This window comes from Fukomys damarensis, unplaced genomic scaffold, assembly GCF_012274545.1.
Source record: "Fukomys damarensis isolate Sample0158 unplaced genomic scaffold, DMR_v1.0_HiC HiC_scaffold_15, whole genome shotgun sequence".
NCBI lineage: Eukaryota > Metazoa > Chordata > Mammalia > Rodentia > Bathyergidae > Fukomys > Fukomys damarensis.
In genome coordinates, this window is record NW_022900927.1 from 59,461,766 (window position 1) to 59,479,767 (window position 18,002).

At 44.0% G+C, this 18,002-nt stretch overlaps 1 protein-coding gene and 1 pseudogene across 12 annotated transcripts in view; one reads left to right on the top strand and one right to left on the bottom strand.

The window, feature by feature from the left end:
* Window positions 1-18,002, bottom strand: part of Anks1b (ankyrin repeat and sterile alpha motif domain containing 1B) — a 1,036,613-nt gene that overhangs the window by 260,331 nt on the left and 758,280 nt on the right. The window lies entirely within an intron of this gene.
* Window positions 2,325-3,173, top strand: LOC104865572 (annotated as a pseudogene).

Consider the following 18,002-nt stretch of genomic DNA (forward strand, 5'->3'; position numbering starts at 1 on the left):
GAAGTCTTAGGAAGGAAAGGCACTGAGCCGAACAGTAAACAAACAAACATCACCACCCCCAAAAAGCATCCTGACAAGATAGGAATCCTGTTGAGTTTGTTCGTTTGTACATCGGCCACCTTCTGTGTGTTCCAGGTGTGGATGGTGCAGAGCTGAGACTAGGAACAAGCAGGTGGAGAAATGAGAGATTTAGGGCTATAAAAACAAAGGTAGAAAACAAACAAAAGCAAAGATACAAAGAGCAAACAAACGTGTATCCAGGGTGACGCGACAGACTGCGGGGATGAGGTGACAAGCGAGCTGCCTGATGCCGAAGGAGGAGGGCAAAGATGCACAGGAGGTGGGGACAGAGATCCCGGTCCCCACGGAGAGGATGTGTCGGAGGTCTGCAGCGAATCAGGGCGAGGACGCGATGAGCAAGTATGCACGGGCGACCGCAAGGGTCAGGCTGCTGGTCTTTCTGTCCTTTGAAAGAGACGCGGCCAGGCCGGGCGAGCCGCTCAGGGCCCATCTGGGCACAGACAGCCGCCGGCTCTGACGGCAGCTCCTCCGTCTCCCTGCCGGAGGAATGCCCGGCCTGAGCTCTGCTCTGAGGATCCAAGCACACAGGCCCGCGCCTCCGCCCCCTGAGGCGGGCCGGCTTGACGGCTTTGCTACGTGCACAGAGAATTTAAAGCAAGGGCTGAACAAAGGCCTGGAGTGGCTAAAGCCAGTGGTGGCGACGCCTGACAGCTACAGAGATGGGAAAAGTCAGGTTCCTGATGTAACCTCACTTATACTGCATATCCTGATGGGTCTGACTGAGGTCTCTCTTTGTATACGGGCACAACATCATCTTAAAGCTATGGAAATAAAAACAGTGGGAGATTTTCTAAGCAGAAAAAAAATTAACTCAAGACCTAAACTCTTTGGGGTTTATCTGTGTACCTTCCACAATACCCGGCTTATACGGCACTTCACTGATCCCGAGACACACACGTTCCCTCATTTCATCCCTCTGAAATGGTAACGTACCTTAGGGTCAGCGCCGTGACGTGGTGCGTGGCCTAGACACTCACTTGGTCATACTGTTCATGCGCTGAGCCAAGGTACTGGCATTCACACTAAAATACTTACAGCAGCATCGACTGTACGACACAATCAGTATTATATGATCACATTACACAACCATATTCAGCACGAAAGGAGCTCAGTTAATTGTAAAGGCCCAAAGAGAGCAGGGAGAAGGTAGTTTGATGTTTGTGAAGCATGTATCTTCCTTGGAGAAAAGACCATATATATATTACAAAGTGTGCCTACAATACACATTTTTTTTGGTACCAGGGATCCAACTCGGGTCCCTGCGCTTGCAAGGCAGGCAGTGGAACCACTGAGCTAAATCCCCGGCCCAATATACATATTTTAAAGCAGTGATCACGCACATTATGGAACCAAATGAAGACAACCGCAATACTGAAACCATATTATGCTCTGCTACTACAATACATGAAAACAATGACAGTCCGTGCTGAGGACATCAGTGCAGGCAGGAGATGTTAACGAAGCTCTCTAAGCAGAAGAAATGGCAAGGCTGTTGTGATGGGTTTGCCTGTTGGACAGAATCACCACGAGGCACTGGGTTATAGTTCAATTTGCAGCAGTTATTTTTCTTTTCTAGGGATACACAAAATAATGGATCATCTTACTATAGATAGACCTTTACATTCCATGAGCCAGAGTCACACAGAGTGGATGTTTTTGTCTTTAGGTGACTAGGGCTGTGCAAATATTCAGTCCTCACTTCCCAGGATCTCAGCAGGTTCCCCAGACGAGCTGGGGCCTTCAACTTACCCTACTCATGGCCATGGGACAGGTCTTCAGTTCGCCGACTTACGTAATGGGTGAGAGGTATGGGAGACTCATTAGACAGAAAGAAGCCATGCTCACAGGGAAGTGTGGGTGCTCAAGGACTGAGGCTCACTATGGTCTGGGCTTGGGAGTTTTCACGTGGTCTCAGGGTGTCCTGGAGACAGGGGTGTAGGTTGTGTAGTCCTACTGTGTGCCAGCTCACCCATTTGGGGGCTACCTAGAATTCACACCATTGGTGTGTGTTTAAAGTTCAGAGGTGTTACCACTGATAATGCTGTTTCCTTGAGGGTAGAACTGTGGGATTTGTGAATCAGTAGTATTGGACAAAAAATATAGGTTCAATTTATAGATTGAAAACATGGGTTCAATTTATAGGCTTATTGTATCTCTAAGACCCTTAGGGTCTCTCTCTCCCTCCTTCCCTCCCTCTCCCCCTTCCTCCCCTTCCTGTCCCATTTCCTTCCTTCTATCCTGCGTTGTTTTTCGTTTGTTTTTTTTTTTTAGTTGCCTGGAAGGGAAACAGGTATTGTAACCTTGGGTAACTTTGTGTCCTGAAGCTGCAGCTTTCTCAAAAGTACAGTTTTGAATTAAGGCACAGAGAGGTTCCACTCCTTAAATCCCCACAGTTCTGGGAGGTAAAGCTGAACTCGAGCCCAGTGTGCTTGGCTCAGAGGCCTGCATGATGCCCTGCTGTCCAACCATCTTCCCTGTGTTGAGGACAGAGGGTAGACCTTGGTCTGTATTGCTAAAGCCAGCACACAGCAGGCTCAGGAAGTACTGGTACCTCAGCAACTTTCTCCTGGGTGCCACTGTGGCCATGCGTGCTGTCAGTGTCCTGGTGGAGCGGCAGCAGTGGGAAACCCTGCGCTTTGGCGAATACGGAGACCCTCTGCAGCGTGGTGCCTGGGCTGGGCAATGCGCCCTTGACACCGTGATTACGAGCTTTGAAAAGTCTGTTGTCTCCATCGTACTTCCCATACTGCAGTGGAAAAAGGTGGCCCTACCGAATCCCAGTGAAAGCCCAACCTGAACTGGCCATCGCCACGCTGATTACGTCCTTCTTTGCCAATGCTTTGATGTGTTGGGCAGTGGCCACGTTCCTCATGAGAAAAGGAAAGATGAAAGCTCAGCTAGAAGAAAGAGGAATAAGCAAGACTCCAGGAATGGGAGCCAGGTCTTCTACCAAAGGGCTGCATCCCACGAGGAGGGGTCTTGAGTCTGAGATCCTGATCTCAGTGGATGATGAGATGGAGGAAATCCGCCAGGGACTGACCCCTCTCAAACCCAGGAAGAAAAAGAAGCACCCCCTGGGGCTGCCTGTGTGACACATTCCAATGCCGGGGTGACGGGTTTGGGGCCCAGCCAGCTGCTGTATCAGCATCAGCCCTTCCTCCTCTTCTACCTCCACTCCTGCTGCTGTCTCTGCCCTCTCTTCACCCACTCCCAGGCTACTGCGACTTAAACAGAGGGAAGAGGAACCAGTGCCCCAGTGGGCCGTGGGCAGCCGGAGGGCCCCCGCTGAGTTACACTACAAACACTGACCAAATATGCAAGCCGAAAGCTGTGTTTGCTTGTTGTTGTCCTGAACAGTGCTGTGAGGGATCCCCAAACCCCTGTCCTGTGTCTGACTGGGTGACATGGTATAAAACACAGGTACCCACAGACTGTGCATAGATCCTCTCCCCGAGGCTGCCGGACGTGTGGACACGTGACACGCTAGGGACTGAACGTCACTGGCTGACCAAGCTGGAGCCGGAAATGCTTTCTTACTCAGAATGGCTTGATTTCTGAAGCCAACTGTATGAGCTGTGACAGCGTTACTGTTTTTTGAGTCTGTGTTTATTCCTACAAAATAGCTATGGGATTAATGGGCAAAACAGATTTGTAAGTCTTCTGTATACTGTTCGATGTTTATATTTTTAAATTATATTTTCATCCTATTGTATTTTAAAACTTTTTTTTTTTTTTGGTACTGGGGATTGAACTCAGGTCCTTGTGCTTGTGAGGCAGGCGGTGGAACCACTGAGTTAAATCCCTGGGCCCATATTTTAAAACTTTTTAAGGCAATTTTAAAATTATGATTTTTCTTGTGGCCTTTCTACTTATCTTTATTCTATCCTATCTCACCATTACATTCCAGGCTCCTCTGCAGTCCCCCTGTACATTACAAAAGACCTGCAGCTTGAAAGAGTGTGATCACCACGACATGTCAAGCCTGCAGTACACTGAACCAAGCATTCTCAAGCAACTCAATACCCTCGGTTAGTGAACCGAACTTAGTTAAAAAGCATCTAAATACTTAGATTTCTGTGGGAGCACAGGCAGATGGTTGTGAAATAAATAGTCTTAAATGAAAAAAGAAAGCTTTGCTTAGGCAATTATTTAAATTCAATTTAAGGAGCTCACTGTGTTTTACAGTCTGAGTTTGAAAATCAGGACCTAAGTCCCTTAGATATGTCCTTTAAGGTATTCTCCCATCAGTGTGGAAAAGCAGATTTGGAGGAAAGTCAGCTGGAAATGGATGGAATAAATGTAGGCAAGTTGTCAATCACGGTGAGCCCTGCACCTTTGCATTTTTGTCAGGGTCCGCAGTCCTCCTCCCAAATCTATTCAGGGACACTGCCTTACAGATGTGTCAAGTGTCCCCACAAATACCACTTCAACAGCTGTTGGTGCGCGGTGAGGAGGAAGGGCACCTTCGTGCCCCAAGCACCAGGCAACCACTGGTGTGCCGGCGGGTCATGAAGACAGAAGGCTTCTCTCTGTATGGCAGGACAGCCCTCACGAGGGAGCAATCGGGGAACCCTTATGGCAACACATGGGTTTTCCCCAGTTATGGATCATAATGATTGTCTATAGCATCATTTTCTTCCAGATGCAAGAAGAGCAGCCACAGTCCTGTACAGAATTGCTTCTGGATGTTTCCACGTCAGATGTAAATGGGACTCTTGATTTCCGTCTTCCCAGCTCTGCTCTGAGTTTTCTTCCTAATCTCAAGAAATAACTCAGATCACAAACCAGCTTGGCCTGAACTCCTTTCATCTCCGTTGCTGCCAGACTGTAACTCATCAGTTCTGTCTTCATCGTAAATCTTGAGCCTCACATTGTCACCTTTAACCATGAACGCTTTAGTATAGGCAGCACTATCTCTTGTCCTAGCAATGGAGAGAGAGCCTTAGACAAAGTTCACTTCCCTCCCCACACCCAGTCTCTTCTTTCCACAACAGCCAAGGCCAGCCCTTGAAACGCAAACCAAACTGCATCTCTCTTCTACTCAAAACCCCTCTGACACGCTCATACTTGGAACATAACCCAACCCTCTGTGGTTGACAATCCCCAGTCCTTAGCTGTGTCTGTGACATCATTTCCTACCCCATTCCTGCTCCTCTGTAAGAGCCACATTGCCTTCCTTGCTGTCTCTCAAACAGCCTCAGCCTGATCCCCTCCGGACTGTGCTCTTGCTGCTCCCTCATCCCAGAATGCTGCCCTCTGCAAGGCTTCTTCCCCAGTTCCCTCAGAGATGTGCCCAGTGACAGCTCCTCAAGGAATCATTTCTGGCCCTCTTCTTTTCTATCCATTTACCCACTTTATGTGTCCTCATAGTATGCACACGTACCTGATGTCGCAGTCTTTCCTGCCCCGTTTATTGTCTGGGTGGCTCTCTAGAATGTCACTCCATCTGCGGAGGGGCTTTGCAGGTTCCTTTGGTTCCCTCTGGCACTGCCTGAGCCTAGAACAGTGCTGGGCACAGGTGGTGTTCATATCTCCATTCACTGTACAAACTGTACTATTATATACGTCACATCTCAGCTACACCCTTTCCAGGTACCCCAAGGGCCTCCTTTCAATTTAAGCATTTTACCTGGCATGGCAGGGTTCCATGGACCGAGGCACCCAGGGATGGTAACAGGAGAGCACGTGACTCATATGGCGGTGTGGTGGTCACTCCTCGGCCCGTTAGCGCCCAGTAGGTAAAATCTGTCCCACTGACCTCGCCGCCCGTAGCGCCTTCTAAGTCCTCCTTTCCCACTCTTCTCTTGGCAGCAACTCAGCCGGGGAAAATTTCTGAGCAGCTGCTTTCTGAAGGACACGGGGGTGGATATAGGAGCTTGCTGTTGGACAGAGATGGGGGCTGAACCCAGGGATATATCAGGGCCATGCAGAGGGCAAGTGTCTCGCTCCAGAGGAAGGAAGGAACCAGCGTGAAGCTGGCGCATCTGAGTCCGACCTCTTCACTCTGTCACTGAGCAGCCCACCTCAGTCCACTCTCCCTCTGGTGCCTTTCTGCGTTTCTAAATCTGTCCAACTCTTCCCATCCTGAGCGCCAAATCCTGCACTTCTTGAGGTGAAACACTGGAGGGTTATCTGGAGGATGACGACTCGACTCGGCTCTCCCAGGTGGTATTTGTATCGTCACCTACTCTTCTCGGCAGGGGGCAGCTCCAAGGAGAGACGTGCGTGCGAGGGGTGATCTGTTTCTGTTCTGTTTATTTTGGGGGACAGTGTGGGAAGGATAAGACCTGCGGTCTGCTTATTCATGTTGAGCCTTTTCACCTAACTCTGCCTCTCCAGACTTTCAAGAACCAAAGCGTAAATCAGGGCATGGCATTTTCACTTTCTTTAGTATAATTGCTCTCTTCCTTCCATTTTTTTCTTTCTTTTTTTGGTATTGGGATCAAACCTGAGCCGTTGTGCTTGTGAGGCAGGCAGTGGAACCACTGAGCTAAATCCCTGGACCCCTCCCTCCCTTCCGTCCTCCTCCTCCTCCTGCTCCTTCTCCTCTCTCCCTCTCTCCCTCTCTCCCTCGGCTCTCACTAAGCCACTTGATACCTAGACTGGGCTGGACTTACAGTCCTCCTGCCTAAACTTTTCAGAACCCTAGGTTTACAAGTGCGTGCCACTATGCCCAGCCTCTTCAGTGTAATTTCTGAAGAGAGGTCCATGTTTCATTTCTGGTATTTGGGAAAAGGTAAAAGAGGTACCGTTTCTGTTCTCTCTCTGCCTTGGTCTTTCTGTCTCTGTACGTGGTGCCGGTACACTTATGTACACACAAATGTGTGTGTGTGTGTGGTAATGCAGTGGTGATACAGGGTTGTTTATGGCAGTTTATGGCAGAAGTTGCACCTGTGTTCCTCCAAAGTGACATGAGTTATTCAGTGCTTACCAAGAGGAAGCAGTGGAGCTGCCAGAGGCAGCCATCCTAGCTAGCACTGTTGAAACATTTCCCTGTAAAGCTGAGGATATGAGAGAAATACTGTAGGTGTTCACTGCACTGTTAGTGCAACTCCTTTCCTGCACGAGATATGCATGAATATATAAACTGTCATCAAAAATCAGCTGCTTCTCTTCAGACAGCACTTTATCTGCAAAATGGGACTGCAACAGTACTCCAGTCACAGGGCTAAGGTGAGACAAGATCTGTCTGTTCACAGTAAGGACTTGGAACACTGCCTCATGCGCAACGGACCCTTAGCCCATTGGCAAATATTGTTCTACCATCTCCAGTGTGCTAGGAACTGCTCTGAAAGCTGGGAGACACAGGAATGAACAAAATGCATTCACACCGTGATCAAGCCCACTGTGGTTAATAATCCCGATTTTAAAAAGCCACAGCCAGGAATCCACAACTCCGTGGTGCCCGCTGTCCCCTGAGAGCTGAGATGACATGTAGCTGTGAGCCTGGGCCAGGAATAAAGCCACAGACCTGTCCCCGGCAGCTACCTACTGCAAGTACCAGGTGCAACCTTTGCCTAAGCGATGTCGCGGAGGAGCACAGCAGCAGGCGAACAAGACTGACACTCAGTAAAGGGGGAGATGCTGAGGAGGTACTGAAAAGATCATTTCTGTTAGGGATGCTCTTTGTGCCTGTCTGGAAGATTCAACTGACCTGAAGGACCAAGTTCCTTGAAGAACATCTTTGTGGCTCATCTGTTTCGAGCAGTGGCAGCGTGCAAGAAATATTTGAGCAGGGCATGAAAATGATTCCCCAGTAGACAAACACTTTCGAGCTTAATTTCCTAAAATAATTCAGTTGGATGGTCAATGAATTCCATAAACAATCTTTCAGCTTTTTATAGACCTGGCCACTCCATTATCACAGTGTGTTTATCATCCTGAGTTACTTTTCTCTGGTTGAAAGTTGGTCGAGGTTCCTGACCCCAAATTTTCCATACATTTACGTTGCCGATAAAGTTCCCTATCTGGGTCTTGTGTGTGTGTGTGTGTGTGTGTGTGTGTGTGTGTGTGCACGCGCACGTTTGCCAACAACCATAGATTTTCTGAGATTATTTTGATTCCACAAATCCTGACTATAAACAATGGCTTATAAACAATGATAAGACTAGCAATAATTCTGAAAACCTTCCTCTTCTTCTCTAATCCAACCTTTCACAGTGGATGTGATGGTATTAACAGCCCCCATCTTCCTCCCTCCCTGCACCCAAGCCGTCTACTACGTGAACCTGCACCTTGTCCCACAAAGATGAAGTAGGGCTCATGCCGAGTTCGCCATGCACGCGGAGGGTTGGAAGTGCACCTGCTCTTGCTCCTCTGCGGACAGGCAGGGGGCAGCGGGCTAGGGAACCGAGCACACGGGATTCCGCCATCTCGGTGGGGACCCTCAGAGATCTGTCATCTCAAACAGCCCAGCCCACCAGAGCCGACTTCCAGATGTGAGGCAGCTGGCTGAACTCAGAGGAAATTTCCAGCCAAGCCCAGCTTAAATTGTTGACTCACAGTCAAATGAGCTAAACAAATACTTATGGCTTTTCAGTCACTGTATTTTCCAACAGCTTGTTACGGCGCATTGTTTTAGCACTGGAGAACTGGTAATGCTTCCTGTAAATCTTAGTTGCTTGGAAGCTGCCCCCTCATTTGGCCTCCTTTAAACAAAAATGGAGGGCTTTCGATGTGCAAGGCATTGTGCAAAATGCTTCCCTGGGTTACTTCATTCAATACCGACAACAGCACAATCGGAAGATAGATAAGGTTATTATCGAAACTTCAGAAGCAAGGAGGTGGACCTTATAGACGGTTAAGTGACTTGCCCAAGATGGATTCCTAAGTATGTGACGTGTAGTTAGAATTTAAACTCTGACAGACTGCTGTTCAAACCTCGCTTTCCGCCCTGCTGCTCGCTGTCTACTCCGCTGGATCCTGCATTCCGCCTTCTTGGCTGCCTGCCTCTCTGCTACTTGGGGAAAGTCTTAGTTTGCCCTTAATACTTATATTCTCACAGATTGGGTCAATGCTTGTTTTCTTCATTGGTCTGGAAGTTCTTTTGAGAGTAAGGGCTATAAAATACATTTTCCCTTCTGCCACTATATGGCAATTTCTTTTTAAAAATGTAAAGAGCCTATATACATTTGAGGCATTTAGTCGATAAAGTTAATCTATGGAAAAGTAATGAATATACTACCACAGAACATAGGCACATTTAAAAGGGCAGCGCTATTCAAATTGATCTAATTGATGAAATACACAGTGGGTCTCTTCACTTTGTTATATGGTGTTATATTTGAGTTATATGATGTTTGGATTCAGTGTTTCACTGAATGTCTACAAAATATAAAACAATTCAAATCATTATTTGTTATATTATTCCAGAGGCAGAGGTTACTGTAAAACTGGCAAGGAATAATTTTAGTTTGGCAGTTTCGGCATTTAAGAATTGCTTTATGGTTTAGTAACTTAGCACATACTTTAGGTATATTACCACCAGGTGGCGGTAGGGTGCCAGGCATAAAAAAAAATCTGTACAGTAAGGAATTTGCAAGCTTTCTGAGGTTTAAGGTAATAATGTTTTTTCTTGAGTTCAAAAGAATCTGAGACCACAGGTTTGCAATTTAACATAATACATCTCTACTAAAATAGCTCAAACTCTAAGCAATCCTTAAACATCTTTGAAACAGATGTAAATCCTTGGCTACAAAATCACCTACCCTCATTATTTCACTTCTGCAGTGTCTACTTATTTCCGTAATGGCTTGTACATATCTTACACTCCTACCTTAATGATAGTGTTAACCTTCATGATTTCCTCTAAATCTTTATCTGTTACCACTCTGCCACGGTAGTTTAATATTAAACTTCAAAATTTTTAATAGTATTTTTCTAGGGGAAAAGACCTCTCCAGCTTTCCTTTCATCTAAGACAGTAGAAGCTTATCTTTCCAGCATAATCTTCAGTCTCTTAAGTAGGGACAAAAGACCTTTTCCACCAGAGTAGCATGAATAATGTTTACCTGCAATTTGTGTATCTACATTTATGGAAGACTTTTTCCTTTTTCTTTTGTACAATCCATGAGAATATTTTTCCTTTCAAATCTCCTGCAAGCACAGCAGCAGTTTGCTATAATTTAACAGCAGTGTGGCTCAATTCCTTTAGCAACAGGTTCTGCCCTAAACATCTTGAGAAAAGATTTGGAAAAAGCGTCAGGCCATATTAGAAATCAACCAAAATCTTAACTGATTACATTAAAATGGATGATAATGCTTTATAATTAAAAGGTACACTTTCCAAGAAGAGGAATTGCTGAACTGCTTCAGAAAGCAGTCAGAAGATGGACCACCAAGCTGAAACTTTGGGACAGATTTGAGAAGGGTTTAGATTGACTACACTTATGGAAACTGGAGAACGATGACATCGTTGGCCTAGGTTATTACTTTGCTCTGCCACGAGGTCCTCTGCTTCAGGCACAAAAAGGTCTGGGTGGCTCAGGGTCAATGCTGAGGGTCAAAGGTCAAGGGTCAATGCTTATGTAGTTGGAGGGAAAAAGACACTAGCGGTTCTGTACCTAAACACAGTCAGGGGGAAAAGGGGTGAAGAGGTGTGCAGTTCCTGTTAAATGTTGCTAAGACAAAGCTAGAAGAGTCCTCTCATCCCCCACTCCAGGAATGGAAGGATTTAGAGCAGGGCAGAGCCATGAGAATTTGGACAAGACTGGCAGGAAAAGACGACAGCTGATGGGCACATTGGGAGGCCCAAAGAATTGGGAATAAGGGAGGACAGAAGCTGAGGAATGGTTTCCTTGTGACTGGAGTCTGCACATCATGGGACCTGTGCTCCTGTAGGTGAGTTCTGGGTAGCTGCAGCAAGTGGCAGCTCAGCTGTACAAGTGTGTCTCAAGGGGCTGGCTCCTGGCCTTCCTCTGGGAAAGAGATTTGGGGAAGCTGGGGAGAAAAGGCCCAAGAAAGTTAAAATAGGGAGAGGAAACAAAAGGATGGATAACAAAGAGCTGTAATCTGATTGCAAGTCACACATGAAACCTATGAAGCCAGCAGGGCAGATATTATTATCCTGTACTCACAAATGAGAAACAGTCCCAGAGAGGGTAAGCGGCTTTTTAAAGAACCCATACTGAGTAGCAGATATAGGATTCAAAGTAAAGTGACCTGATTCCAAGATAAAGATAAAAGAAGAGAGGATGCATTTGAAACCCTGGCACACAATGTATGTCTTGCCCTTTGCTTTATAAACAGTAAGTGAAATGTTCACATGACAGAAGCTCAGCCTTTAAGGAGTCACCCTGAAGCAGTTCTGGCCCCTGTTGAAAAGCGTTTTTGAAATGTATCATCCTTGCCCTTGCCTCTGTTGAAGAGTGTCTGTAGTTTACCCTCTTCTTGATGCTTTGAGTCATAATTATGAAAATGGACTGTTTGTGGACTTGCAAGTCAGGGATGCCTTCGAGTCCCACGGAGGTAAGCAGGATTTTTGTTCCTTTATTGAGCGTTTCGCTGCCCTGCCTGACACACTCGTGGTTAGAAGCAGCGGGGGTGGGGGGCGGGGGGGCAGAACTGCTGACTCAGCTCCCCCTTGAGCGCGGCAGCCCCTGGCCTGGCCTGGCCTCCCCTCTCACGGTCTCGTCATCCTCCGAGGAAAACCCTTTCAACAGCTCCCTGCTGATTGCAGCCGTGGTTTTCAACCTAGGCTGCATATGAAAACCACGTGGGGGCTTTCGGAAACTCTGGATGCCCAGGCGGCACCAGCTAAGACCTGGATTCCATTTGGATGAGCACGGACCCTCAATGGCCAGACTACCCTCAGTAGCATGGACTTCTTCATCTTTTGGCTAAGGTGGAGGAATAGGGATCACATTTATTCTCTCGCTTGAAAAAACAAATCTAGACCATGTGTCTGAAGCACCGGACTTTAAGATTTTGGATGTAAGGCAACAAAGGACAGTGGTGCCTGTGAAGAGAAGCACGATGAAGCCGAGGTACCATGATGCCCCCTTGAGAGGGTTTCCAGGCCGCTGAGCAGGGAGGACAGGCCCAGAAGGAGCTCAGAAGGCATGCTGAATGGAGAAGACACAGCGCAGAATCCAGAGCAGCTAGTGTTGGCTGGGCAGAGTACTGCGGAGGAGGGAAGGTACGCAAGCAGATGAGGCCAGATTAGTGGGCATAACTCTTATAACTCAAACAAGGCTGGCAATAGTTTGAGATACCACTGTCTAAACTCCAACGGCATGGATCAAGTACTCAGAGCACCCAGCCTGGCATGGGCAGTATGAGTAATAGAGGAAACAATGCTCCAGTGTTACCTAACAAACCTTAAAAACAAGACCTAGAGGATCAGAGTATTTCCAAGAACTTCCTTGAATTCCAGAACAACTCTCAAGCACATGTGTAGAAACACAAAAGTATCCAGCACCCAACAAGGTCAATGCATAGCTGGGATACAGTAAAAAGTCAGCAGGTGTGCAAAGAACCATGAGGAGAAAGTCAAACAACAAAAGCCAACCCCAAATTGACACAGATGTCAAAATCAGAAGACAAGGACACAAAAACAGTTATCACAACTATATCCCATATGTTCAAGTTTAGAGGGAAGATTGAATATCTTAGAAGAGATGTGAAAAATATACAAAGACTCCAATTTAACTCTGAAGACAAAAAACAATCTACAATAAGAACATGGTGGTACTAATAATGACAGATCAGATACTATAAGAATAAAGATCAGTAAACCTGAAGGCACAGCAATAGAAACTATCCAAGGGATATAGAGATTTTTTTAAAAGACTGAAAAAAAATTAGAGCATTGGTGAGCCATGGTCTAACTTTAAATGGCCTAAGACATATATAACTGGAGTCTCCAAAACACCGCAGAGAGAGGTGGGGAGAGAGAAAACACTATTTTAAGAAGTGATTACCAATAAATTTCTGAAGTTCATGAAAACTGTAATCCTCATGTCTACGAAGCTCAAATAGCTTCACACACAAGAAACAAATTGCTTTAGTGTAGATCAAATTGCTTAAAACCAGAAAAAGAGAGCACTTTTAAGCATAGCGGGGCAGGGTGGGGGGAGGCATATTACGTACAGAGGAACAACAGCAAAACGGCAGATTTCTTGTCAGAAACAATGCAGAAAAATGCAGTGTATCATCTTTGAAGTAGTTACCCCAGGATTCCACACTCAGCAAAAATATCTTTCAAATCTGAATGCTAAATAGTCTTTTTCAGCAGTATGATAGCCGAGAGAAGTTATCATTAGCAGCCTCCCACTATTAAAGATGTTAAAAGAAGTCCTTCAGATAGAAGAAAGCAACACCAGGTAGGAACAGCACTGCCAGTCACACAAGCTCCCACCACAGAAGGGCCCTGGGCTTGGTTTCATGTTCTGCTGTCACTCTCTTTCTCTCAAATTTTAAGTAACTTCTGAGCAAGTGGCCTCATATTTTCATTGAGTACTCGCCTGGTCCTGGTGAAGAGCACTTTGTGGCCCTCAGGGATGGGAGGAGAGGCTGGAATGCTGAGCTTTTCTTGGATCCATTTCATCCATCTGCCCCGACATGAACTAGGGGAGGTGGGGGTTCCTTTTGCGAAACAGATCTGGAATATTTTTATTTGAACCAGGTGGAGGGTAAATAAAATTTTGGCGGAGGAAAAAAACCACCTAGCACTAAAATGAAAAACTATAATGGCAAAAAAATGTTAAGGTAGAAACTTCTAGATAATCAGAACCCGATTATCTTTTTCACATAGGGAAGGACAAATGGCTCTGATCAGAGGTTTCAGTTCTTCAAGAAGGTCATTTAATTCTGAATATTCAAGACTGCCTCTTCAGAGTAAAATGCATTGTTCACTTCTTTTCATGTGTGTGCTTTTTATTAACTCTGATAGGAACACTTTTGTAATACATATTTCATAATACTGACCCCAAGATACTACAAGAGCATAAATTCGCTTTGCGTGCAATAGAGAAGATACGTTACTTCCAATGAAGTTTTAGTGGTTAAGTGCATTTCGCTGTAGTATAATTCTGTCTCCATTTAGGTCAATAGTATAAGTGTGGCCATGTAACATACACACCAAAAGATAGTGCAAATGATAAAGCCAGACAGGCCAGCACCAATCTGTGGGCCATATATGGAAGGGCTAAATGTCACCGAGGAGTGAAGACAGGTACAGGAATTTATTGGGAAGAAGATTGTTCAATACGGGCACTTTTTCCAAAACTTGGGCCAAGTGAGGGAAGCATCCAGAGAATCCTGGAAGAGCCTGAAATCTGGACACCAAAGGTAAGGGTGGTGGAGTTCTGGACCTTTGCCTGATTCATGCCTGAAAGAGTCTAAAGCTGAGAGTTGTGTTTAGATGTCCTGCAGACCTATGAGGAGTCAGCTCTACTGCATATGGGTATAAATGAAATGCTTAAGTCCACGGATGATTTATAGTCTGCTCTGTACTTAAATGCTCACATCTAGTCATTTAGTTAAAGCCTTCTGCTTTGATTAAAGTAATTACTATTTGAAGTGTTGACTGAGGTAGCCTCCCTGGTGTGGAAATATGAATATTTTCTCATGTATTAATGTCCTGTAGTGAAGGTATAACCTTTTACTTAAAATAATTGGTTCAGAAATGGAATTAGAACATTCATCCTCCGCATTCCTCCCCTGCAATTTGTGAATGTGCTGATTATTTTTCTTTGCTGTGAGCATAAGTTACCATTTGCCTTTATCTAATATACACACTTACATTCATAAACAATACAAAAAAGACATTTAGGGAAAACACTTAATTGCAGTCATGGCAATGACGGAGAGTACATAGGGGTGTGAATTTATAATGGGGATCATAAAATAAAAAACATCAAAGCAAGTAATGAGTCTAAATCTGATACTCATAGGATGATATCTCTGTAGCATTTAAAGCAAATATAGTCACATTATTAAATAATTAATGCTAATTATTGTTTCTTTGGAAATTTCTTAGTACATCTCCAAGTGGTTAGATTATCACAGAATTTCCCTGGAGAGGCAAAAATTAAATCAATAATCACTGAAAAGAAGAGAAGATAAAACTGACAATCTTCAGTGAATACATGTATAGTTTCAGTAGCTATTAGACAAGGAGTAAATGATCTTCTAATCAATATACTGTTGTAAAAATAATTTCAAATTATTTCCATGGGACATGTGAAATAATTTTCATAGGACACATGTGGTTATTGTTACCTTAGCTAATTTTATTTGTTTCTATCCAAAGGTATTTAAAAAAGACAACCAACCACAGTAGATTTTTAAAGCTATTCTATACTTACGAATAGGGATTTAAGAATGCAATGGAAACTGAACTGTATTGTGTTTATTCCATGGGTAGTTTTGTTATTACCGATACTGTGGGATATAATAAGCCTGGGCTAGAATGTTTTCCTTGGTAAATAACAGTAAATCCAATGGGAAGAAATTAATCATTTCTTCTGCACTGAGATTCACAAGTTAATGAATTGGATGGTGTTCAAATTTATTTGGTCTAACTCAAGTCTCCTCAGCATATTCACAGTTGTAAAAGAACTTTACATTGTTTTTCATAGTTCCAATATATTTTTGTCTAGAACATGGATGGATAACAAGTTATTTGCACAGGCCTTAGATAGCTATTGTTAATTTTATAACCAACCCACCCATATTTCCTACATTTTCTCATGTAGAAATATGTCACCCTTCTAGCTAAACTTCCCTCCTGCAGGGGTGTTAAGGTTGTCAACAGCAGTAAGGACCGCTGTGCAAGTTTATTAATATCAGATGCCAGACCCAAGTGACTTGTGAGTTGTAAACATCTTAATGTACTTGTGCACTGTTATCTAGCCATCAGTCCTCCCAACGAGCTGCTGGAAGAACAGCAATTCAAACTAGAGTTGGCCCGGCTAGTGTCTGCAGAGGAACAATTAGCCCAACAATCTCTTCCAGTGTATTCATCTATTATGAATCTATCAATATGAAAATGAGAGCGCACTTATTAATGACAGTGGCAGGCACAGAAGCAAAACAAAATGGTTGTTAACCATCCCATTCTGAATATGAAGCAGATTAAGGAATAAAGGGAACAATTCTTGGCCCATAGTTCGAGCTCTAATTTGAGACCTTTACTCCGGGCCTGTGAACGGACAATACTACACATGGTAAAAGTTCTCGGTGCAGTGTTCTACACTGACAAAGCCAATGGTAAGATTTCCCCTTCTCTCTCTCATTCCAGTGCTTTGGGCAGCTCTGTCACATGAACCCCTATTGCTTCATTCACACAACCTTGATTTTCAAAGGCAATAATGTAGCTCTTTGGGGACTTTTTGAAAGATTACAACTTCAAATACACATGTATACACACACACACACACACACACATATATGCTTTTCACATCAGAAATTTGTATACCTTGCATTTCCTCTTTGAAATATTTTGAAAACTCATTATACTATACTCACGAGTGTATATTTTATACATGTCTAGTATCAAGCATAAAAGCATGCGATGCTGGATGCCTAGACAATAGTAATAATGGAGCTGGAGTTATTTATCATTATATTAGCAGTCTCCTCAATCTGAATTCTCTTCCTCTACCAGCAGATCTCTGTCTCAAAGACATCTTGTGCTTGACTTTCTCTCTTCACTTTACAGAGAATAGCAGTCAGTGGAGCAATTTGGCTCCCCTAAAATTTGCTATTCTACAATGATTCGAGATATATAACTTCTGTAAAAGGCTTCACTTTAAATCAAGGTGACCGTACATTCCCTGTAGGCTAGAAAACAACAAATTATGGGTAATAATACTGGCTATTTGGGTCCGGCAAAGAAAATTCACTGGAGTCATTTGCTGGAGCATTTCGCTGGAGTAATAAATGTCTGGAAAAGCGCCTCTTGTAATCGTAGAGGCCAAAGGGAACTTGTATTAATCTCATGGTGTCTCAATAAATTTAGCATTAAGATATTTACACAAGTTTTTCTTTTCCTGATGTATACTTTTTTCGTATTATATAAGGAACTACTTCATCCTGGGTACCTTTCCTCATTGGTTGAAATAAATAAATCTTGAATTTGTCATCTTCTGTTAGTTGAGATAAAGTCTTGAATTTGAGATTAGTTAAAAGCTTTGCAAGCCAAAAAGCACATATGCTGCTTGTTTCTTATGTCAAAAACCAATGACCCCAAACCATAACATAAAATTTCTGGCTCTATTAGGTATAAAAGTTTGGTTTTCTAATTCCCAACTCTAAAGGTTTAGATCAGCTTTTGTCCATAAAAATACATTTACTGAGTAAAATGACTTCCAAAGTCTTACTATCAATAGTGTGGAGTTGCCTGTATAGAGGTCACAAGGAATTTAAATTCAGTTTACTCTAAGGGGGACAGAGGGTAGAAGCCCAAATCTTCGATTCAGGCACCTGGTTTTGAGAGACATACAAAGGGTGATCAACAAATATGGCAAATATTTACATTAAAAACTTACTATAATAAAAAGTACTGTTCTAAGAATGATGGAGTAAGTGTGTTAAAAGCTAGGGGGAGTGTTGTGAATATTTTAGGGGGATTAATGACAGTGTGTCTTTTAGTGTAATAAAATTTTGAATTTAAACATTCACCATAGTTTTCAATCACCCTTTGTTGATCAAACAGTTATGGCAATTTCTGACAAATAAAGACATTATAGTTTGTCCTCATTGACCTTATTCATCACAAAAGGTACCATGTGACTTCTAGCTCTTCCCCAAAGTCAAAATGACTATGAAAGATAAACATTTTGAACCAATTCAGGATATCTAGGCAATTACAACAGCACAACTACAGATATGTAAGACCTCCAGGGCCCGGGATTTAGATCAGTAGTTCTGGTGCCTGCCTCTCAAGCACAAGGACCTGAGTTCCATCTCCAGTACCAA